Here is a 25,414-nt window from a genome sequence, read left to right as displayed (position 1 = left end):
GATGACCTCAGATGTTAAGTCCCATAGTGCTTAGCGCCATTTGAACCATTTGAAACTCCTCTTCTCCCCAATTCTGTTCAATACATCCCCATTGGTTGTGTGATCTACCCATTTAATCTTCAGCATTCTTCTGTAGCACCACGTTTCGAAAGCTTCTATTCTCCTCTTGTCCAAACTATTTATCGTCCATGTTTCACTTCCATACATAGCTACACTCCATACAAATACATTCAAAAACACCTTCCTGATACTTAAATCTATACTCGATGTAATCAAATTTCTCGTCTTCAGAAACGCTTTCCTTACCATAGCCAGTCTACATTTTATATCCTCTCTACTTCGACCATCATCAGTTATTTTGCTCCTCAAATAGTAAAACTCCTTTACTACTTTAAGTGTCTCATTTTTTAATCTAATTCCCTCAGCATCAACCGACTTAATTCGACTACATTCCATTATCCTATTTTTGCTTTTGTTGATGTTCGTCTTATATCCTCCTTTCAAGACACTGTCCATTCCGATCAACTGCCCTTCCAAATCCTTTGCTTTCTCTGACAGAATTACAATGTCATCGGCGAATCGCGAAGTTTTTACTTCTTCTCTATGGATTTTAATTCCTACTCCGAATTTTTCTTCTGTTTCCTTTACTGCTTGCTCAATATACAGATTTAATGACATCTGGGATAGGCTACAATCCTGTCTCACTCCCTTCGCAACTATTGCTTCCCTTTCATGCCCCTCGGCTCAACGTGTTCCAATATTTGTACGGAATCCAAACTGATCTTCCCCGAGGTCAGCTTCTACCAGTTTTTCCATTAGTCTGTAAGGAAGTCACGTTAGTATTTTGCAGCCGTGACTTAGTAAACTGATAGTTCGGTAATTTTCACATTTGTCTACACCTGCTTTCTTTGGGGTTGGAATTATTATATTCTTCTTGAAGTCTTAGGGTATTTCGCCCGTCTCATACAGCTTGTTTACCTAATGGTAGAGTTTTGTCAGGACTGGCTCTCCCAAGGCTGTCAGTAGTTCTAAAGGAATATTGTCTACTCCTAGGGCCTTGTTTCGACTCAGGTCTTTCAGTGCTCTGTCAAACTCTTCACGCAGTATTAAATCTCCCATTTCATCTACATCTACATCCTCTTCCATTTCCATAATATTGTCCTCAAGTACATCGCCCTTATATAGACCCTCTATGTACTCCTTCCACCTTTCTTCTTTCCCTTCTTTGCTTAGCCCTGGGTTTCCATCTGAGCTCTTCATATTCATACAATTGGTTCTATTTTCTCCGAAGGTCTCCCTAATTTTCCAGTAGGCAGTATCTATCTTACCCCTAGTGATACACGCCTCTACATCGTCATATTTGTGCCCTAGCCATTCCTGCTTAGCTATTTTGCGCTTCCTGTCGATCTCATTTTGGAGACGTTTGTATTCATTTTTGCATGCTACATTTACTGTATTTTTTATATATTTTTTCCTTTCATCAGTTAAATTCAATATTTCTTTTGTTACCCAAGGATTTCTAATAGACCTCGTCTTTTTACCTACTTGGTCCACTGCTGCCTTCATTACTTCATCCCTCAATGCTACCCATTCTTCTTCTACTGTATTTCTTTCCCCCATTCCTGTCAAGCGTTCTCTTTTGCTCTCCCTGAAACTCTGTACAACCTCTTGTTTAGTCAGTTTATCCAGGTCCCATCTCCTTAAATTCCCACCTTTTTGCAGTTTCTTCAATTTAAATCTACAGTTCATAACCAATAGACTGTGCTCAGAGTCCACATCTGCCGCGGGAAATGTCATAGAATTTAAAACCTTATTCCTAAATCTCTGTCTCACCATTACATATTCTATCTTATACCTTCTAGTATCTCCAGGCTTCTTCCATGTATACAACCTTCTTATATGATTCTTGAGCCAAGTTTTAGCTATGATTAAGTTAGGCTCTGTGCAAAATTCTACCAGGCGGTTTCCTCTTTCATTTCTTCCCCTCCCATCCATAGTCACCTACTATGTTTCCTTCTCTCCCTTTTTGCTACTGTCGAATTCGAGTCATTCATGACTATTAAATTTTCGTCTAACTTCACTGTCTGAACAATTTGTTTTATCTCATCATGCATTTCATCAATCTCTTCGTCATCTGCAGATCTAGTTGCATAAAAACTTGTACCACTGTAGTAGGCGTGGGCTTCGTGTCTATCTTGGCCACAATAATGCGTTTACTATGCTGTTTGTAGTAGCTTACCTGCACTCCTATTTTTTTATTCATAATTAAACCTACTCTTGCATTACTCCTATTTGATTTTGTATCTATAACCTTGAATTCACCCGACCAAAGTCGTGTTCCTCCTGCCACCGAAGTTCACTCATTCCCACTATGTCTAACTGTAACGTATCCATTTCCCTTTTTAAATTTTCTAACATACCTTCCCGATTAATGGATATGACATTCCACGCTCCGATACATAGAACGCCAGTTTTCTTTCTCCTGATAACGACGTCCTCTTGAGTAGTCCCCGCCCGGAGATCCGAATGGGGGATTATTTTACCTCCGGAATATTTTACCCAAGAGGACGCCATCATCATTTAAGCATACAGTAAAGCTGCATGCCCTCGAGAAAAATTACGGCTGTAATTTTCCCTTGCTTTCAGCCGTTCGCAGTACCAGCACAGCAAGGCCGTTTTGGTTAGTGTTACAAGGCCAGATCAGTCAATAATCCAGACTGTTGCTCCTGCAACTACTGAAAAGGCTGCTGCCTCTCTTCAGGAACCGCAAGTTTGTCTGGCCTCTCAACAGACACCCCTCCATTGTGGTTGCACCTCCGGTACGGCTGTCTGTATCTCTGAGGCACGCAAGCGTCCCCACCAACGGCAAGGTCCATGGTTCTATGGGGGTGCGGGCTTATATGTCTTTCGAATATTGTCCATTATCTCCTTACTATCGAAAACAATATTGAGAACTATAAATGCGTAGCTCGTGAATATTTATGTCTTCCTTATGTCTAGTAGGAAGATGCACAGAGATATCTGAGCTGGTTCTGATGTTTTTCAGTCTAAAACGTGAACTCATTATCTGACTCTATTTGAAGGAAAATCTGAACGGGCTTCTTGAAGTCACACCTGGAAGTACTTGGAATGAAGTTCCTTCGAAATCAAATTCCCAGGAAATTATAAGGCCGCCTAATAATTACTTTAAATCGGCGAGAACAGGGCAGATTACAATTCAGAAAACAAAGGTAGACCAGGATCTGTGGAACTGAAGAACGAAGTTAACACTTCACTTAGGCCGTATGTTTGATAATACGATTGGTTTTGATTAACACCTGATTTTGTCTCCTATAATAAAACACCATGCTCACCTCGCGTATTCAGACTGACACACAGTGCACAAGTACTAAATCGACACCAGTGTACATCCTGATGAGTAAAACATTAACTTTATTAGTCTGATGCTAACCAGTATGCAGTGTAGTAGTTCTGTTCAAAGTAGGCTTAGTGTGACACCGCTACATATCGTCTATTTACTGGTAAAAAAGTACGACCTTGGCTTGTACCTACTTCGTATACTTCGTGGTTTTGTGTGCTACCTATTGTCCAATTGCGTTTTTCTTCATTTCAAATCTTTCCAACAATGTTCGATTTGTAGCAACGATTCTCAGTTAGTATCATTCCGTGTTGTCTCGTTACTTCCATTGTTTCAAAATCGTACTATGATTTGTTCAAACAATATTCTTTCGAAGCGCAGGACCTTTCCTTGCAAAAGAATCCATTCACTGGTATCTTTCAGCCTAGTATGTTTCTTTGGATTTATCTGAGCAGTCTACCCTTTGCACCGAAGCAGCTTATGGTATTTTCGCACTTGCCATGTGTAAATTTATTTCCTTCATTTCCACTTAAACCTTGAGGTAAAGAAATGATGGAATCGTGAAGGGCATATCCGTAGAGTATACAAGATGATTCAGCTGCCTCTTCCCAAGGGCATTTGCAGCCCGCAACACCTACAAACGTTATGTACATGGTTCTCATTTTCTCTCGCTCGCTACATGCATGCTATTAGCTCTACAGAAAAAATGAAAATTTTGCAGGAAATTTAATGTAGTTCAATCTTGTGCTAGGATACGCTTTCGCTAGATACCACAGGTTTCGAATTATATTCAAACGCGTTTTTCTTGAATAATTCGAAAACTCTGGCGTCCAGCGAAAACGCATCCCTGTACCAACATTAAGTTTCCTATAAAAAAAAGTCCAATTTTTTTTCAGCTTGTGGGTTGGGGGCGGGGGGGGGGGGGGGGGGGGGCAGAATGGGACAGCTGAATCAACTTTCATAATGAGTGGTACGCCCGAATCTTCCGGATCACTGTTCGAAGATGATGTCGGAATTCTCGGATTTCTTGTCTTCATGTTCTGTGCGAACATCTATCCTTGTTATTTTCGACAAATGTAAACGATTTGTCCACACTGAAAAGCAGTTTTCGCCAGGCTACTGCCCACATTCCCCGTGTGTTGAATATGGGTTTCTCGTACGCGGAAACAATACAATTACGTGACTGAAAATGGCGGAATATTGTTTTACACTTCTACTTATACAATAACCTGAAATATTAATTCTGATAATTTCCGTCAAAATATTCTGCAATGTAGTGTCTTAGGAATTTAACAACAGTTTAAGAGGAAATTGTTGGTCTTAGTATTATACTCATATTTTTGTTATCTTTTGAGAAAAGAGCAATATTTATTACGAGGAAGAAAATTAATGAATAAATGTACTGTGACACATTTGTAAACATATAAAGTTCTTCAAAGAAGCCATCACAGCATGTTTCATAACAAACACAAAAATTATCAGTGGTCTAAAAATATGCGACATTCAACAAAGACTCCATAACTCATTGCTGAGTGGAAAAATGGAGAATAGGCTAGTTTTAAATCACCTGGAACATAAATAATTTGCACAAGAAACGTATCTGGGGTAAATATATTTAGAACTATATTTAGTCTCGTAAACTTAACAGTAATTACTTCTTCTATTTTAGCTGTCTATGAGAAATAGTAAATACTATGGACTGAATTTCGTCGGAATTTAATGGTAATCCTTGTGTTCTCTAATGTTTTGTCGGCTAACTATTCACTATGAATACTGGTACTACTTTGGGTATCTCATAATTGGAAAATTTTACGGCGTCTGACATTGCGTTTTGAATGTCATTCACGTGTATCAGAAACTACAAAGGATCTAAATACAATATTGTGGTATGCCACATCTGACTGCTTCGAATTCTGTTTACTGTTCAGTGACCTGCTCTGATATGGAACACTCTGACTTCCGTCACGCAGATAAGATGAAAAGCGACAAACTTTCTGTGTCTACTATGCAATAATATTTCAAATTTTGCCTGGTCATACCACTGTTCAGTCAGTCAAACGTTTCAGGCAGATCTCAAAATATTGTTACTATTGATGATTTCTGATTGGCTGAGTCTGAGTAGCTGCATCAAACCAGTCTCTGGACTGAAGACCACAGTAATAACAACGAGTCTATTACATCAGCTGACACGGTAAATTGCGGTCGGTTTAGTTGCCCATGACAACTAGAATCGAAAGCAGTAACCGCTGGAGGCATAAGAGTCATTTATGTGCTCCTCGAGGACTTACGGCAACTCCGTATGTCACATCGCTCCATTTGGATAGCTGTTCATTACTCCCCAAAAATCTTTTCTGATTAAAACTCTGAATTTGCATACCGCGCCGCAGACCCTTCTGGAATCCGTGTGCCTGTATGTCACCGAATGTAGCTGTATTTTACTGTCTCCAAACTAGGTCGCGCTGGGTACAATACTGAATCCCTATCCCGCTTGGCTCCATTGACAATTAGAGCGCTTCTCTCGAATGCCGTTTCTCTGAATTCGTACATCACTGCAAACGAAATTTCCTGGCGATTCTTTTAACAAGGTCGCTGCCTAACCGCTACCTGATATTGTCTCTACATATTTACCGGTTAGTTTCTAGTGCCATCCGTGTCGACGTGGGTACAAGAACTCCTAAAAATACTGTTATTTCGCTGTGCCGTTTTGTTTATCGAGCTAAGGAAGACTATTAGCAATGTGATTTAATATTATCCACTGCGATTCTCACTCGTTTGTCATATCTAATACCAAGCAAAAAGATGTACTAACATATTTTATGCATAAATAACTCTGAGTTAAATAAATTACGACAGAATGGTGGATAATAGCGGCTTTTCAAGACTGACGTGTACATCAGATTTACCTTCCAATAAAACTGATTGCTATTTGTAATCGTCTTGCGCTGTGGATCGCTATTGTTTTGTAGGAAAATCCCACAGCGTTGCCCATAGACATACACGGTGTAATGAAATATGCTTGGTGCAGTTGTATGTTCATTAATAACCAAACAGAGCATTAAATACTAAAATCAGTCACTCGCCTTTCGATGATACGTAGGCTGCAATCACACACTGTTCACACTGCAACAGGTCGAACTTGAAAGTGTACGTAGTAGCAAGAAGTGTTTTGAATAACATTCCACAAGCTCAGAGAAAACTCTGATGTGTATTCGGAAATCGCTTCAGTGGAATAACCATTTGCACTGTGCATTTGGAAACCGTTGTTCACGCTGTGTGACCAGAAATAATTTTAGAGAACTAATGCTTGTATACGTTATTCAGATTATTTTTGTATTCGCAATAAAATTTGTAAGTACCGGTGATGTACTGTCAGCTGAGACGTTCCCATAGAAATGGAACTGTTCAGTCTCGTAAGATCACTGAAGTTTCTCTGTGGTACAGTCACAAATGCAATTCATGACGGCGTGTACATAATTGCCGCAGTAGACGACACTTCTCACCTGCTAGTGGATGTAGTATAGTTTTACAGGAATATGTCTGTCCCACTCATCACAACATTCAAGTTACATTGCTACAGTACTTGTTAACATTAGTAGAAGCGTTACGACGTTCCCCATAACGCGATTTACAGTCTTGCTACGCAGGAAGTGTCCCGACAAAGACTACTTCAATCCAGCTTATGTGACGACACAGTCCAGCTGTGGTGTCAATGCCGGAGTGCTGCTTACACGTTAGATGTTGAAATACTAAGGTGGGATGACAGTACTCTGACATATTCTGATCAGCAGCGCAATCACGGCACAACGTGTGTAGTTTCTTGTGCATGCTACAGTTCTCGAGTAGTATCGGATCAGTGGGCGTACTGTGACAATCTCGTACGTCGTCGAAAGAAAAACCGTGGTCATCGTACAGCAGTCCGCTTTCATAAATTTAACGACTATGTGGACCCCTGTGGAAACTACTTTTGTGGATTTTTTCGGTATCGAGAATAGCAGAGAACACAAACCGCTATATTTGACAAAAGGTAAATAAAACAAGGTGTTTTAGAATGTCCCAGTCCTTTAGTAGTCATCATCCAATTCCATGTGGCACATCCTTTGTATTACTTTGACCTTTGAACCTAATTACCTACCGAATTATAGCTGGACCTACGGTTTAACATGTAACCATGGCGTCACTTAGCATTTTTCATCCAAAATAATTGTTCTCAGAGATGACATGAGCTATTGCTTTTAAAGGCGTATGGCCTTCAATTAATAATTTAAGGGAAATCTTTCAGAATTTGAAATAACATGCTAAGAAAAGTCTACCAACTCTAATCTATCACTACCTCAAGGCCCCCCAGGGGGTCCACAACTCTTTTGTGGACACGTGCGTAGCGAGCACGGGACCCCGAGCTAATGTGGCCCGCCTTCCTTTCCGGGTTGCATACCTTCCCTTTCCGCATCCTTCCCCGTCCCCCATCTTCGCCCCACCCCCCTCACCTCTCGCTCTTTCCTTCCCTTTCTCCCCCTCTGGGAGTATGGTTTGTGCCTACGTCCGGAGACGGACGCTCGAAACTGTTAGAAATTCCTTGCTTTCTACACTTGCAAGTCTTCGTCCTTCCTCTGTCCTTCTCTTTTCCTTCCCTCTTCGCCTTGCCCTTTTCTCTGCTGCGGCGTTTGAGACCCCTCTTCTTTCCTTTCCCTTTCTCTTTTTTCCTCCCTGTGCGTGTCTGAAGGCCGACCCACGCACTTCCATGCGTAGCCGGTGACGGGGGTAACGCGTAATTCCCCGCCCCGGGTAGACAGGTTGGACACGTACGTACCCCCTGGTAACGGCCAGGCCCAGGGAGGGGTGATTACCCGAGCTAATATCTTCCGAAAGTGCCGATTGGTCCCTCCATCCGTTTGTCGGGAGGTGTGACCAGAGGTGTGAACAATCACCTAAGGCGGGAGTGCCCTCAGTGAGGGCCCCCACAAGGAAGGAGCGCGCCATCGGAGACGCCGGTAATCATGGGGGATTCTTCCGCAATGGTTTCCTCACCTTCCACTATGTCTGCTCACAAACGTAAGTTCACTGAGTCTCAGCCCCAGACAGTTCTTCCATCGTTGCCACAGTTCCTAGTTGGTTCTCGGTCTGACGAAGGTCACAACTTCTCCACGGTCAACCCTTTCATTATTCAGAAAGGTGTCGACGCAATTGCAGGTCCTGTAAAGTCTTGTTCCAGATTATGGAATGGCACCCTGTTGTTCGAAACAGTCAGTGCCCTCCAGGCACAAAAATTGCTGCGTACTTCTCTGCTCCACACCTTCCCTGTCCGGGTGGAACCGCACCGTACCTTAAATTCCTCGCGTGGAGTCGTTTATACATGCTCCCTCGATGGATTGTCTGATGAAGAAATTCAGCACTACCTGTCTGACCATGGCGTAACGGCTGTTCATAGGGTTATGAAAAGGGTTGACACGAACATCATTCCAACCCGCACTGTCTTCTTGACATTTGACAAAGTTCAACTCCCATCGAAAATCAGAGCAGGCTATGAGATAATTTCCGTTCGCCCTTACGTCCCAAACCCTACGCGTTGCTATCGATGTCAGCGGTTCAATCACACCAGCCAGTCCTGTTCCAATCCGGCCAAATGTGTTACGTGTGGCAAGGATGCCAATGAGGGTGCTTGTCCACCTCCATTCCCTCGCTGCATCAACTGTATGGGTGACCACGCTGCTTCCTCTCGAGATTGCCCCGTTTTTAAGGACGAAAAGCTCATCCAGGAAATAAGAGTGAAGGAGAAGGTGTCGACCTTTTCTGCTCGAAAATTATTCGCCAGTCGACAGCCCACCGTGCCTCAGACAGGAAAATACAGCACTGTCCTTGCTTCTCCTCGGCCAACAAAGGAGGCGGCCACGCAACTTGCTACCTCACCTTTAGTGCCACGGTCGTCAGATCGGCCAGCGCAAAGATCGCCCGTTCAACCTCACCATTTTCGCCTGCCCACTCTATGGCTCACCCTTCGTCGGGTTCTGCTAAATCTCGAGCCCAAAAGTCAGACACCAAGACTTCGAAAAAAGAGCATACTCGTGAAGAGCTTTTACGTACTGCAACTTCACAACCATCAGTTCCTCCTTCATCAAAACATCATACTTCCAAGAAGGCTACAAAGAAACCCAGTTCCTCTCCTTCTCCGCCAAGTCGTGTCCCATCTACAGCACCACCTGGCGGAAATCACCCCCGGCCGTCTTCTGTGTCGCCGAGGCGCACTGCTGGTGGCCGGTCAACCGGCCGATCGCTGGTGGCAGGAGCTGCTCCTGACCAACCTATGGATCAGGATCTTCTGCCTTCGGCTGAATGCCATTCCATGCCGTCGGTCGCAAGCTCTGAGCAGTCGTTGAGTTGACAGCACCCTTGGTCACATTCCTCCATTTTCTGTTCACCCTATGTCCATTATCCACTGGAATATCCGCGGTATTCGAGCCAATCGGGATGAATTGTCGATCCTCTTACGATCCTACGCGCCGGTCATCTTCTGTCTTCAGGAAACAAAGCTGCGTCCCCGTGACCGCTTTGTTCTCCCACATTTTCAGTCCGTCCGATATGATCTCCCCTCTGTTGAAGGCACTCCAACCCATGGAGGACTCATGATTCTTCTCCATGAAACTCTCCATTATTACCCAATCCATTTAAACACTTCCTTCCAAGCTGTCGCCGTCCGTCTTTCCCTTTCCAGATAAACGTTCTCTCTTTTTACTGTATACATTCCATCGTCCACACCAATGGCACGAGCTGATCTCCTTCATCTTCTTGGTCAGCTTCCACCCCCCTATTTGCTGGTTGGGGACTTCAATGCCCACCACCCGCTTTGGGGATCTCCACATTCTTGTCCACGTGGCTAGACGTGCTAGACGTCTTCCACCAAGCGGATTTAGTTTACCTCAACACTGGGGTCCCTACATTTTTACCTGCCTCCACGACAAATTTATCTCATTTGGACCTTGCGGTCAGTACTGTTCCGCTAGCTTGGCGCTTCGAATGGTTCGTCCTTGATGATACACACTCGAGTGACCACTTTCCATGTGTCCTTCGACTGCAGCCTCAACTGCCATACATGCGCCCGCGACGCTGGAAGTTTGCCCAAGCTGATTGGACACTTTTTTCGTCTCTAGCGACATTCGATGACCGTCACTTTCCGAGCGTCGACGATGAGGTCACCCATATTACCGACGTTATTCTTACAGCTGCGGAACATTCAATATCACGCACCTCCGAATTGCCCCGGCGCCCCCCAGTTCCTTGGTGGAACGAGGCATGCCATGATGCAATACGTGAGCGGGGACGTGCTCTCCGGGTTTTCCGCCACCATCCTACTTTGGCCAACTGTATCCGCTCTAAGCAGTTCCGTGCGCGATGCCGTCGTGTCATCCGCGATAGCAAGAAGGCAAGCTGGAAATTCTTTATTAGCTCATTTAACACCTTCACTCCCTCCTCGGAAGTTTGGAGTCGGCTTCGACGGTTCTCAGGCGCTCCTAGTTTCTTCCCGGTCTCTGGGCTCACTGTCGAGCATGATACATTAGTGGACCCCGTCGCAATTTCTAACTCGTTGGGTCAGCACTTTGCTGAGATTTCGAGCTCTTCAAATTACCCGTCAGCGTTTCTCCCGAAGAAACGTGCAGCGGAAGTGCGACCTCTTGCTTTCTCCTCTCAAAATCGCGAAAGCTATAATACTGTTTTCTCCATGCAGGAACTCCAACATGCACTCTCTTCTTCTCGCTCCTCCGCCCCAGGACCGGATGGTATTCATGTCCAAATGTTGCTGCATTTATCAACCCATAGTCTGCGTTACCTCCTTCGCCTTTATAATCGAATTTGGACCGACAGTACTTTTCCCAGACGATGGCGGGAAGCTATCGTCGTTCCTGTTCCGAAACCTGGTAAGGACAAACATCTCCCCTCTAGCTATCGCCCCATTTCTCTCACGAGTAGTGTCTGTAAGGTTTTGGAGCGTATGGTGAATTACCGTTTAGCATGGTGGCTGGAATCCCGCAGTCTTTTAACACCTGCCCAATGCGGATTCCGAAAGCATCGTTCTGCAGTTGACCATCTTGTTGCTCTCTCCACTTATATCATGAACAATTTTCTCCGGAAACGCCAAAAAGTAGCAATATTTTTTGATCTGGAGAGAGCATACGATACCTGTTGGAGGACAGGCATCCTCTGCACACTGTTCTCTTGGGGCTTTCGAGGTCGGCTACCCCTTTTTCTTCGCGAATTTATGGCAGAGCCCACATTTAGGGTGCGGGTGAACACTACTCTCTCCCGTACTTTCTCCCAAGAAAACGGGGTACCCCAGGGCTCCGTGCTGAGTGTTGTACTGTTTGCCATTGCCATCAATCCAATTATGGATTGTCTCCTTCCTGATGTCTCGGGCTCCCTCTTTGTGGACGATTTTGCGATCTACTACAGCTCTCAACGGACCAGCCTTCTTGAACGACGTCTTCAAGGATGTCTCGATCGCCTCCACTCTTGGAGCATCGAAACCAGCTTCCGTTTCTCTCCCAGTTAGACCGTTTGTGTTAATTTTTGGCGACGTAAGGAGTTTCTTCCGTCCTCCTTACATCTAGGTCCTGTCAACCTTTCGTTTTCAGACGTCGCTAAATTCTTGGATCTTATGTTTGACAGAAAACTGTGCTGGTCCTCCCACGTTTCCTATCTTTCGGTTCGCTGTCTGCGATCCCTCAACACCCTCCGTGTCCTGAATGGTACCTCCTGGGGAGCGGACCGAGTGGTTCTTCTCCGCCTCTGTCGCGCCTTAGTGCGCTCGAAATTGGATTATGGAAGCATAGTCTACTCCTCTGCTCGGCCGTCTATTCTTCGGCGTCTCGACTCTATCCACCACCGTGGATTACGTTTAGTGTCTGGAGCTTTTTACACTAGCCCTGTGGAAAGCCTTTATGCTGAGACTGCTGAACCTCCGCTGTCCAATCGGCGAGCAGTCCTTCTGAGTCGTTATGCTAGCCATCTGTCTTCCATGCCTGCTAATCCAGCCCATGAGATTTTTTTCGACACCTCCTTTGATGTAGGGTATGCAGGCCGCCCCTCCTCCCTACTACCACCGGGAGTCCGATTCCGTCAACTGCTCCATTCTCTTTCCTTCCGCTTTCCTAAAACCTTCTTGACAACTTGGGGTACAGCACCGCCTTGGCTCCGTCCCCGGATCTGCCTGCTCCGTGACCTTTGTCGATTTCCCAAGGATGGTACCCCTCCACTTGTTTATCGTCGGGCATTTGCTGCTCTATGTGCACAAATGACGGACGCCACATTTATTTACACCGACGGCTCGAAAACATCGTTAGGTGTAGGGAGTGCCTATATTGTTGGCGACACCCCAAATCACTTTCGGCCTCCCGACCAGTGTTCGGTTTATACTGCGGAGCTTTACGCTGTTCTCCAGGCTGTCCACTACATCCGCCGCCATCAGCGGATACAGTACGTTATCTGCTCAGATTCTCTCAGCTCTCTCCTCAGTCTCCAAGCTCTTTATCCTGTGCACCCTCTGGTCCACCGGATTCAGGACTGTCTTCGCTTGCTCCACCTGGGGGGCGTCTCGGTGGCGTTCGTCTGGCTCCCGGGACACGTTGGTATCTGTGGAAAAGAGGCGGCCGATATTGCAGCCAAGGCTGCAGTCTCTCTTCTTCGGCCAGCTATTCAATCGGTTCCTTTCGCCGATCTACGGAGCGTTTTATGTCGTCGTGTTGTTCATTTATGGCACGCGCATTGGTCAACACTTCCCCATAATAAATTGCGGGACGTGAAAGCTCTTCCTTGTGCTTGGACCTCTTCCTCCCGAACGCGTTGTCGGGAGGAGGTAATTTTAACTAGACTCCGGATCGGGCACTGTCTTTTTAGCCATCGACATCTTTTAAGCGGCGATCCTCCCCCATTCTGTCCCCACTGCTCTCAGCTGTGGACGGTAAGACATCTTTTAATTGAGTGCCCCTATTTTAATCCGTTACGCTCCCGTCTACAGCTATCGCCTGATCTATCGTCGATTCTAGCAGATGACACGCGCTCAGCCGACCGCGTTCTCCAGTTTATTAGTGCCAGTGAAATGACGTCAGTCATTTGAAGCTTTTTTTTGGGGACTACCAAACCCTTTCTGTAGTGGATTTCTTCCTTCTGCTTTTAGTTTCTCCAATTTTATGACTTTGTTCCCATTGCTCCTGGTTTTCAATTTCGGTTTTTTACTGTTTCCTAAGTCACGAGCTGGGGGCTAATGACCATAGCCGTTTTGCGCCCTAAAACCAAAACAAACAAACTAACAAACTACCTGAAGGCAAAATTTTAGCTGCATCGTCACTGCATTGTTTGTAGTGGAAAGTGGTTTTAAGGTTCTATGTTAGGCACATTCTATAGTCTGAGTCTTACGCCCTTGGAAGCGCTGTACCATTACCGAAATGTAAAATAAATATTATAAATCGAAACGGTAATAGGATTAAATACACGGACAGGAGAGTGATTTACAAATTCTCACATGTGTGTGAATTCCTAAGGGACCAAACTGCTTAGGTCACCGGTCCCTAGTCTTACACACTATGTAAACTGACTTAAGCGAAGAACAACACACACACTCGTGCCCGAGGGAGGACTCGAACCTCTGGCGGGGGGGGGGGGGGGTGGGGGGGGGGGGGAGGGGGGGGCGCACACCTTGACATGGCGTCTCAACCGCGCGGCCACTCCGCATGGAAGTGATTTACAACATCTACAGTAGATATAATAAACTTGAAAACTTGCTGCTATTTGTGACAGTGCTGCGTAATCTTTGTCACTGAGCGGGCGGTCAGTACCTATCTCACAAAAGTAGTCATGTTCTACTGAAAGTTGAGCAGTACTTAACGGTAAATGTTACAGAAGAGTATAGCCGATGAGTCCATAAGAGTGATCAGGGTTATTCGTCGTATCTGGCGTATAATATCGAGGGTGGTAAACTTGTATGTGCCACACTATTAGCAGAAAGAGACTTTTACACGTTGATGAGGAAAGAGTACTGACGATCATTACAGTCCCGAACCATGTTGAGAGGAAGTGGTCGCATTACACGTCTCAACATCCGTATTCCAAGTAGTGTAGGTCACAGGATAATTAATTAAAACGTACTACACTTTCTCCTGTTCAGTAGCACGCAGCCATTGAGTCGGGAAACATTTACCCTGTAACATTAACAGTACTCGCCTTTATATACATGTCACTATTTTCAATAAATGTGTGCACCTTTAAAGCTGTTTTGAGTTGGCTGTATCGCTTATAACCCAAGAGTTAAAGCAATACGTACGCTCACAATAGGCTAGAAATGTCAATAAGATTGCTTACTGTGTTCAGTACTGAACATTTCCCGACCAGCCAGTATAGGCGTGCGTTTTGGCACGCTGTTTCCGGGATTCGGGGAGCCGCGGTGGCCCTGTTTGGAATTTTGGTGTGACAACTAGCATGGATGTGGTTTTCAGGTGGTTTCCCAACAACCGACTACGTGAATACCCGGCTGGTACCCTCGCTCAGACTTAAACTAGCAAGTCCAGCCTTTATTCACCCTCAGGCTAGATTCACAATCTTCATTAGGTTTACGTGCCGCCTCATAACGCAATGCGATAGCTGCTCTCCTAGCGCACAGATTTTAAACCATAGCATCCTTGATCTTCATGGGGTAACGGACGGATATGATTGGCACCCCTTTCCTGACACGCTACACCAACAGATAATGCCTCAGAACACCCCTTTTTGAGCCGGCCGGTGTAGCCGTGCGGTTCTAGGCGCTTCAGTCTGGAACCGCGTGACCGCTACGATCGCAGGTTCGAATCCTGCCTCGGGCATGGATGTGTGTGATGTCCTTAGGTTAGTTAGGTTTAATTAGTTCTAAGTTCTAGGCGACTGATGACCTCAGAAGTTAAGTCACATAGTGCTCAGAGCCATTTGAACCATTTGAGCCACCCCTTTTTGACGGTGCATTAAATATTCTGTTCAGTCGGAAAACAGTAAAATTTCTGCCACTGAGAAGAAACAACAATGCGACCGTACGAGATGATTGGGAACATGCATGTCATGTTGATGACGAAATAAAATATAATGTCTCTCATCAAGTCACCGAAAATTAAAGTTCTAAACTGTTCAGAAGTCCTATATCAGTTCGGAGCCCCGACTTCCTACTGTACGAAAGATTTACCCACGCATTGCACAATACAAACAATTCAATGGGCTACGTTTCGTCTAAGGGGCGCAACTCACCTTCGTCGCTATGTATCCAATGTTCCACAAAAGTCTTTAATATAAGTACAGGTAGGATTTGCCGTGCAAAAATCAAGTACTCACTCACGTAATTTTTAAAGTTTCACAAATACGTGTTTATTTTAAATAAGAACATAGATAAATGGAATGCCAGTTCACAATAAATTAATTCAGGGCCTCACCGCGTTTTTTAAGATCTTGGAAGCTGTTGAATAAGCCACTATTAATTGCGTGATTTATCTCTACAAACTTTCCACAGTATCTCAAACTATAAATTCCGCAGTTGCTACACATTGTAACTTTCTAAGTGGGGCGTGTATCAAACGCAACCCGAAAAACAACAAGTCCATCAGGAACTGTAAATAATTCACGCACGCGAACTACTGGCTATATAAAACTTTCGAAACACAGTCTAACATAGCCAGTCCGCCTCCATTGGCTTCCGAACATAGACTACTCTTCTAACATACCCCTGTTCACCCAGGAAACCTCAGCCAACCACCTCTGAAGTTAGTTAAGCTACCGAGCATAAAAACTACTGAAATTCTTAAATTAAACCTTTTTTAAACATATGATATATCAAATCTTACGGAACTTTTACGGGGAATAAGTTTTCCTCCGTTCACAGACATATAAGTGTAAATATTAGCAAACAATTTAAATTATAAGTTAAATAATTTCCTGTGCCGTATATCTAAAGTTTACAGAACTTCTGGTACTTTTAATGTTTATCTATTATTTTGTAAGAAAAGGTGATTTTAATTGCGTAAAGTCCAAATTTCGGGCTCTGATTTAATGATGTGAATAATTTCAGTAAATCTACTATAATAGTCCATTACGGTTCTATGAGATGTATCAGTAGACACCTCGTTTGTTCATAGCTCATAAGGCGTTGCTTAGATATTCTCTTTTACAGTTCGGAAAGTATTCATAACATTTAATCTACAATAACTTATAGACTGACGCGGGTGTCGAAGCCACGTCTACGCACGTCTACGCACACCTTCAAATGAGCCTACTTGGTTCTTCAGTAACACATATGGATCAATAGTTATTAATTTTGGTGTAAGCTGTAGTTTTGCACTGGACGCGAAAAGCGGCAACCTCACCTGTGGAGCATAGCGTGAAACTGGCTCTCAACGAGCTCCAGTGAAGCTGATTTCTGCTGTCAACACGAATATGGCCCGATCTTAGCCGCCGCCTGTGCGCCTAAGATCGTTTGTTTGTCACTGAATAAAGTGTCTCTTCCCTTTAGAATAGGCTCTAGCGTTATAACAACTAGCTTTTTCACCAAGTTATGGTGCTTACTGCCGTTGTCCAAAACGGCAAGCAATTGCTAAGTTTCATGTCATGGAGGAAAGCTTTAAATAAAGTGTGTATGTTATCTCTACTGTTCAAGAAGAGAAAATACTTTTCCTTCGAACTGTCCAAGGTAGTGTCTCTTCCCCTTACTCTCTGCACGCACCTGTGTACGTGGTCTCTACATCTACATCATCATGGTTCAAAAATGGTTCAAATGGCTCTGAGAACTATGGGACTCAACTGCTGAGGTGATCAGTCCCCTAGACTTAGAACTACTTAAACCTAACTAACCTAAGGACATCACACACATACATGGCCGAGGCAGGATTCTAACCTGTGACCGAAGCGGTCGCGAAGTTCCAGACTGTAGCACCTAGAACCGCTCGGCCATCCCGGTCCGGCCATCTTCATGGTTATTCTGCAATCCACAGTTAAGTGCATGGCTGAGGGTTCAGCGAACCATTTTCATACTACTTCTCTACCTTTCCGCTCTCGAATGGCGCGTGGGAAAAAGGAACACCTGAATCTTTCCGTTCAAGCTCTGATTTCTCTTACTTTAGTATGATAATCATAAGGTGGATGTCAACAAAATATTTTCGCATTCGGAAGAGAAACTTGGTGATTGACATTTAGTAAACAGATCTCGCTGCAAGGAAAACAGCCATTATTTCAGTGACTGCCACCCCAACTCGCGTATCATATCAGTGACACTCTCACGCCTATTGCGCGATAACACGAAACCAGCTGCCCTTCTTTGCACTTTTTCGATGTCCTCCGTCAATCCTACCTGGTAAGGATCCCACACCGCGCAGCAATATTCCAGCAGAGGACGGACATGTGTAATGTCGGCTGTCTCTTTAGTTGGTTTGTTGCTTCTTCTAAGAGTTCTGCCAACAAAGCGCCGTCTTTCTTTCGCCTTCCCAAGAATATTATCTATATGATCTTTCCAATTTAAGTTGCTCGTAATTGTAATTCCTAGGTGTTTAGTCGAATTGACAGCCCTTAGATTTGTGCAATTTGTCGTATACCCAAAATTTATCAGATCTCTTTTAATACCTATATGGATGACCTCGGACTTTTCTTTGTTTAGTGCCAATTGCCACTTTTCGTACCATACAGAAAGTCTCTCTAGATCGTTTTATAATTGGAATTGATCGTCTGATGATTTTACTAGACGTGTAAATTACACCGTCATCTGCAAACAATCTAAGGGGGCTGCTCAGATTATCACCTAGATCATTTACGTAAATCAGGAACAGCAGAGGGGCTATGACACTACCTTGCGGAACGTCAGATATCACTTCCGTTCTACTCGATGATTTACTGTCTATCACTGCGAACTGTGACCTCTTTGAGAGGAAATCACGAAGCCAGTCACACAAATGAGAAGATATTCCATATGCACGCAGTTCGATTAATAGTCGCTTGAGAGGAACGGTATCAAAGGTTTTCACAAAATCTAGTAATATGAAATCGATCTGAGACTCCTTGTTGACTGCACTCATTACTTCACGGGAGTAAAGATCTAGCTGTTTTGCACAAGAACACTATTTTCTGCCCTCAAACTGTAGCGCGTTTTTCGTTGTTGTACAGATCCAGCGACGGCGGAGTAAGCAATTTTTCACAGATATGCGTCATGAGCATAGGTGGCTGAAATATGCGCAAATGCGTCCCGAGCCCCTCCTCTGTCTCCCATGAACTTCTTCCATGGGCCGTACTGAAAGCGATCGCGGGCTGGATACCACCCACGGGCCTTCGGTTACCCTATCCTGACTTACACGACGCATCAAACATTTCGGAAACATTTACGACTTTCAAATGGGATGACATTAGATGCATACATGTAGCATATACAAATTTTGTTCCAGAAGGGAGGGGGGAGGAGTCTCAGGAGAGGCATCCAGCCACCCTCTATAAACAAGATTGCCAAAGCCACATTGACATCCTGACATCGCCGGCCGGAGTGGCCGAAGGGTTCTAGGCGCTTCAGTCCGGAACCGCGCGACCGCTACGGTCGCAGGTTCGAATTCTACCTCTGGCATGGATGAGTGTGATGTCCTTAGGTTTGTTAGGTTTAGGAAGTTCTAATTTCTAGGGGACTGATGACCTCAGCTGTTAAGTCCCATAGTGCTCAGAGCTATCTGAACCATTTTGAAACATGCTAACATCGTTAAGATCTGTAAAAAAGAGGAAAATAAAGAGGAATATAATCGAATATTTTGCACGAAGCATTTCTTCTGAGGCACCCTACTAGTCGTGAATAATCTGTATCTACACATAGTATAGCTTACAGTCCACCACCACGTTTTTCTGCCTGTATGTGGAGACTAATATTAGGAACTACTGCAGGAAGTTTGATACGGTTTTCACTAATAAACTAATACACGAGGAAGGTTTGTGGGTATAATTTATAAATATTTCGTACTGATTAGCATAGTTATAATGAATTAGTCTCCCCGCCACGTTTGCCAGACTGTGTGTGAAGGCTAATGTCAGAACCTCCTTTAGGGTTTCTGACAAACTGATATATTGATTGACAAGTCGTCTAGCTGTATACCAGTGTCTCTCCTATGGGTCGTCGAACATATTTTCTCTGACGTTTCAGCAGATATTTTCAGTTTATTTTCTGCAAAGTTTGCCGGCTGCTGTGGCCGAGTGGTTCTAGGCGCTTCAGTCCGGAACCACGCTGCTGCTACAGTCGCAGGTTCGAATCCTGCCTCGGGCATGGATGTGTGTGCTGTAATTAGGTTAGTTAGGTTTAAGTAGTTCCAAGTCTAGGAGACTGATGACCTCAGACGTTACGTCCCATAGCGCTTAGAGCCAATTGAACCATTTTTCTGAAACGTTTAGGTGGATTCGATCCAAACAAATCCTGCTCACACGTCATTCATGCGACGCCCAGCTCCGACGAAAAGCGCCAGTATGTTTTCACAACAAACAAAATCATTTTTAAAGTGTATTTTTACGTGCCCAACCGATACAGGGATCACAGATTAATCTAGGGCGCTATTCGTCTTATCGATATGTATTAAGAAGAACATACAGACAAGAAGAACAATGAGTACTTCAGCAGCGACTGAACAGCGCTTCTGCATGGCAGTATCATTCACGCTGACTACGGCGGGGGGGGGGGGGGGGGGGGGGCTGCCTCTGTTGGAGCGCTGGTTCTTCTTAGAGTCTCTCTAACCGTGTTATCACAAATCCATAAATCCAATATCGTATTAAATTAATTAGTGGCCGCTCTGTAGCATGAGCACATAAAACTCCATTTCAGAAACGTTTTTGTTGTTTGTGAACGGAAACGAACCGGCACTTTTCATCGTCCCTGGGCGTGTCATAAAAGACGTGATGGGCAGGATTACCTTGGATTGACTCCACCTACACGTTGAAAAATTTAAATTTAAAATATCTGCTGAAACACGAGAGAGTATTTGCCTAACGACCGTGTGTATTTAAACAGTTAGCGCCGTGGTAGGTGAATCGTGGTGCCTAGATTTCGGGCATAATTCACTGGCGCTGCTATTGACAGGGCGAAGTGATTGTAAGTTGTAGCTGTTTATCTCTGGCAGAGCGAGGTCTGAAGTACGCCTTGAGCAGCGTTAGTGGGCCGGTATAACGGTACTTTGCCGGCAGGCGTGTTAATTAGCATCACATTAATTAAAATCGGGGAAGAATTAAAAAGGGGAAAGTAGTACGAAACTTTAATAACTCCACAGTATTACTAAGAAGCAATATAATGAAAAGTAATGAAAAGCAAAGTAGCAAAGACTAAGCGGGACAGAAAGATATACGGGCGCGTTTGTTTTTTTAATACATATAAAAGAACATGTAACACAGTATTGAGCTCTCTACCTTCAGTTATCGCGATCGGGCTAGTCGATGAAAAAGTGGTACGCGACTGCGAAATTAGTTATGGGGGGTTATTTAAAGACTCTTCAAGCACGTTTAAAATACATTACGTGTGGCGAAGTGATCTGAGACGTTTATTGTCGGGTGAAATGATGATAAATCCGACAACATAATTCGAACTTTGTATTAGCTGGGAAAAGTACTCTTGGGGAAACTGTTATGGTTGTGGAACCCACGAAAGTTGTGCGCAACGGATAGCAAGAGTTTACGTAATTCTGCATTTTATAAAATGGTGAAACGCGTGTGCGCGGAACATTAACAGAATCTTATCCTTGGACGGTTGCGGGGGTAACTGATACAAACAACGCGCCAGCATAAAAACTAGTTCGCTTATTAACTACCAGATATTAATTAACGGGGACGTAAAATACTAAAGAAGAAGGGTAGGATCATCACCTTCAATTCCGATTTATATTTCATACTTAATTACTGAAAAGAGGAGTGTTAATAAACAAACTACATTTCAATTTTATCCGCGATTTTGGCTTCATTACGTAGACTTGACTACATGATAAACAATATCTGTGGAAGTTGTATGCAACGTATCGTCATAATATTTAGCCAACCAATATTGTGGGACACCAAAAATGTAAATGCATGAAATTGTTCTTACAGCGGATGTATAATGTGTGAGTGCGACGAACTATATTGAGAAACTGAACATCCATTACGTACTTGCGTGTTTACCTGCGAAAATGGTCCTTGTCGGTACATCAGCATAGAGTTCGAGTAGAATCGCTGGAACATTGCAAACCATTCATATTAATCGAACATCTAAATACGCATAATGCTGGTACCACCAGGATGTGTTCTTTCTCCTCAACAACGTAGCAGTAATTGAATTAAGAGTCAGCCGGGAAATATATTTAAATCAATTGACGACCATTGAGCTAGCGTCACGAATATGCAAACGTCCGCTGCCATGTATGAAGGCGAGTGACACCACGAGTGTTAACGTCGATCGAGAGGTGTCGTCGTGATCGTGTTGAATGACATTGAGCGGTCACAGCAGTAACAGCCAGGCAGCTAGTGACAGCTAGAGGCCATCACGGGCCAAGTTCTGGACGTAGTGGCTCAGTTGACAGTTAGCTCCGTTTATGTGAAATTTGGTGTAACTGCTGAAATCGGAGTTGGGGCCCTAAGCTGAGTACGGCGTCGTTCTGTCCGTATCCGGCTTTGATACTCCATGCTGTGCGCGAGTGGGTGTTGGGGGACAGGATTATCAAATATCTGACACATCGTGCGTTTGTGGTCAGCTTTTCTCACACAATACGCCCACCTCTTCTGCCTGCGCTTGGTGGCTTACTGAAAGATTTGTTGGAGCGTAATTATCTCAACTGATGCCCTGTCGCTTCAGGTTATTTATATCTCTGATCAGTAGAATATTTGGCTGTGTATGTAATTCTGCTTTATCGGGGATTTCTGTGTACCACCGAGAGCTTCAATGTAGTGTATTTCTATTGGCTATATACAGTGAGAAAGATAAAATTCAGTCGTTAACCATAATGTTAGATATTCCCATCGATATGGCGGTCGGCTTTTACCGTAGTATTCTGGCAAAGCGTTTTGGCACGAAGCCGTGGCAAAAATTTCGCAAGCTAAATTGGGATCGTAAGTGTTTTCACTGATTTTGCATTTAATCTCGTATTTTACATTATGTTTGCCTTAAGAGAAATTCCGTGTATTTAATATATGTGCTGAAAGTGTGTTGTAGATTCCGTGTCCAGATACCATGGAAGGAAGCTTTGCTTGCAAAATCTAGTTATAAGTACCGCCTCGTAGAGGTAAACTTGTCACTTCCCTTGCATAACTATGCTGTGTGGTTTGGCTAGATTGTTGTTAGATCTTCTTCCCTGAGAATTTGTTATCTTATATCAAATTTTATTCAGCTAAATGGTTTTTGTGTCATTACATCAGCCATAACCACACATCCTTGATATTTTGTAAATTTGGTTGAAGATAATTTATTTTTAAATTCGGTGGCTTATTAAGAGGCTTTGCTGACCACTTCTCGAGAGGGCGGCCATTATTATTTGCTTAACTTGTATGGTTAGCCTATGTTTCACCTAAGCCGTACACAGTGTTCTGAGCTCCGTGGCCGGTTTTTCATTGGCTGGTGGCTACGGGGCCTTGTCGCTGTTACTTGGTATTTATTGGTTGCCTTTGAGGCGCGTCAGAGACTGCCTTTGCTCGTTAGTTCATGTTGCCTGCTAATAAATTTTAAGTTAAGTACTGGCTAGATTTTTTCATGTTATGATATATCTAGGCTTATTTAATGTTGTAATTAAAGTCGTACATCTCCTTTAGAATATGCTTGTATTTCCCATGTTATCAATTTCGGGTAGCTATGTTTAGAAAAAAATTGCTTGTGTGCAAGGTTCTATCCTGATTATCACGTTACGCGAATATTTCCGTCATTTAACCATAATTACGGGTTGGAACCAATTTTGTGATTTTATTTATCTTGTTTGTGGACAACTTTAATCTATTTTGTTGTGTTGGTACTTGACAAAATTTTCAGTACATTCTATGCTGATACTAGCAGTCTGTTTGCCCTCTTGTGTGTTAAGGACCTGCTTGATTAAAAAATTAATCTTCCAAAAATCCTTTGAAGGCCGTAAGTGACATTTCTCTAAACTGCCTTAAAGATCTTCTTGCTGTTGCCCTTTGAGTAGTTTGTTTTACAAGGAAGGAATTTTTATTAAAAAAATTTTACTCTTTTATTCTGGCACTGAGTTTCTTTGGCTGGTAGATGTAGATCCATTTCTTAAAGCCGATTATTGCTGAACCAACTAATTAGCCTTACCCTGTCGCTTTAATGACTTGTGATTATTTTATTTATTTAATTGTGCTATTATGTTGTGGTGAAATAAATGTAACCACTCAAAAGTTAAGTGACGCTGCTATGCAGTGTTTTTCCTTTCGTGCTTTCATTGTATTACCCTATCCTCTGTTTAGGGATTTCAGCGTTTATTTATAGAATTATTTACCACGTTGAAAATCGTGGTGACTTTTCCTAAGAAAGTAACAGTAGGCTCTAACATGTAGACACGGGCAGCCCTGGAACTTCCCATACTCAAGGCAGTCGAATAAGCGTGGGACAGTAGAAAATGACTGCACAGTAGAGCGTGGGCAGATAAATGTGGGCGCTCCATCTCTGAAGTTCCGCAGGTAGCGGACATCACCAGCCAGACTCAGGTGACACCATTACTGTAGATTACGGAATACGACGTACATGCACAGAACGTGTGCTTCATGCTATCAGTACATGAAACGCTGTTCATCATAATGCTGCTGAAACGCATTTAGTGCAGTTACTGTGTTATGGCAGGCACAGTGAACAGTTGGTAAACGCGACGTTCCTTCGATGGTCTATCAGATATTAGGAGAACAGCTGTAATATGCACATCATATGTTTCAGCAACACTCATATGACCAAGAAGGAACTACATGCCTGTTTCCGGTAGAATAACACTGAGTCTACCACTCTGAGAAGAGTCTATTAGTGAGTTCTGCCGAGTAGAAGCTAATGACTGCTACAATAAAAATCGCTTCAACATTGTTTTTGCGATTCCCCCTACAAATACAGACGTAGTGCTTTGGTTGAGACATTGGACTCACATTGGCGCTCAAATCGCAGTCCGAAAGTCGAAAGTTTCAGTTTTTTCGAGGTTTCCGTGGAAAAGACGTCAACGTGGACGATCTACATGAGGAAAATAGTCACACATGCATTCTATAGCTCTGCGTTGTTTGAATTCATTGCAATGTTATAAGAGTAAATTCCAGACAGTTTCCTCTTCTTTCCTTTCTGTTGGTTAGATACAGGCATCCATTTTAGTTAATCCTATGAGAGGCTCTTCATCACCACGTAATTACTATAACGTATATCAATTTCTACCTGCTTATTTGAGTCAAACACTAGTACCTCTCTACAGATTTTACGTTCTACTTTTCCCCTCCCCTCCCTCCTCTTCCAACAACACACACAGTTTCCTCCATTACCATGTAGACAATTAATTACTTGGCGCCTCAGAATGTTTCGCATTAAGTGTCCCCATTTTTTTCCTCAGTTTGTTTCAGTACTTCTCCATTAGTTGTCGCATCCGCCCATATAACCTTCAGCATTATTCTGTGGCACTACATTTTAAAAGCTTCTATTTCGCTCTTGTGCGAACTGTGTATCGTCCACGTTTCATTTCCGTATAGTGCATTACTTCAGGTAATTTTTTTCCGGAAAAGACTTACTAACAGTTACATTTAGTTCTAAAATTTCTTAGAAGTCCTTCAGTTGCCAATCAGTTTCTATTTTATAGACCCCTACCCTCTTCCCTTCGGCCAGCGTCACTTTTTCCTGTTTAACTGACAAAACAATTCTGTTCTTTCCAGAACATAATTTCATAATCTCACTGAGGTGATTTCTGGAATAACGACTTAAATAAAGTATGTTGAGATCGAGACACAGAGCGTCAAACGTTTTAAACAGATTTTTTATTAATTTAAAACTCTCGTACACCGATTAAACTTCAATCAAACGTAAAAGAAATATGAAAAGAATACATGACGTGGTAGTGCACTATGTAAGAATTAATGAGG

This window comes from Schistocerca americana, chromosome 4, assembly GCF_021461395.2.
Source record: "Schistocerca americana isolate TAMUIC-IGC-003095 chromosome 4, iqSchAmer2.1, whole genome shotgun sequence".
Classification (NCBI taxonomy): domain Eukaryota; kingdom Metazoa; phylum Arthropoda; class Insecta; order Orthoptera; family Acrididae; genus Schistocerca; species Schistocerca americana.
The sequence above is the reverse complement of the archived record's forward strand: the minus strand, read 5'-3'. Positions refer to the sequence as shown.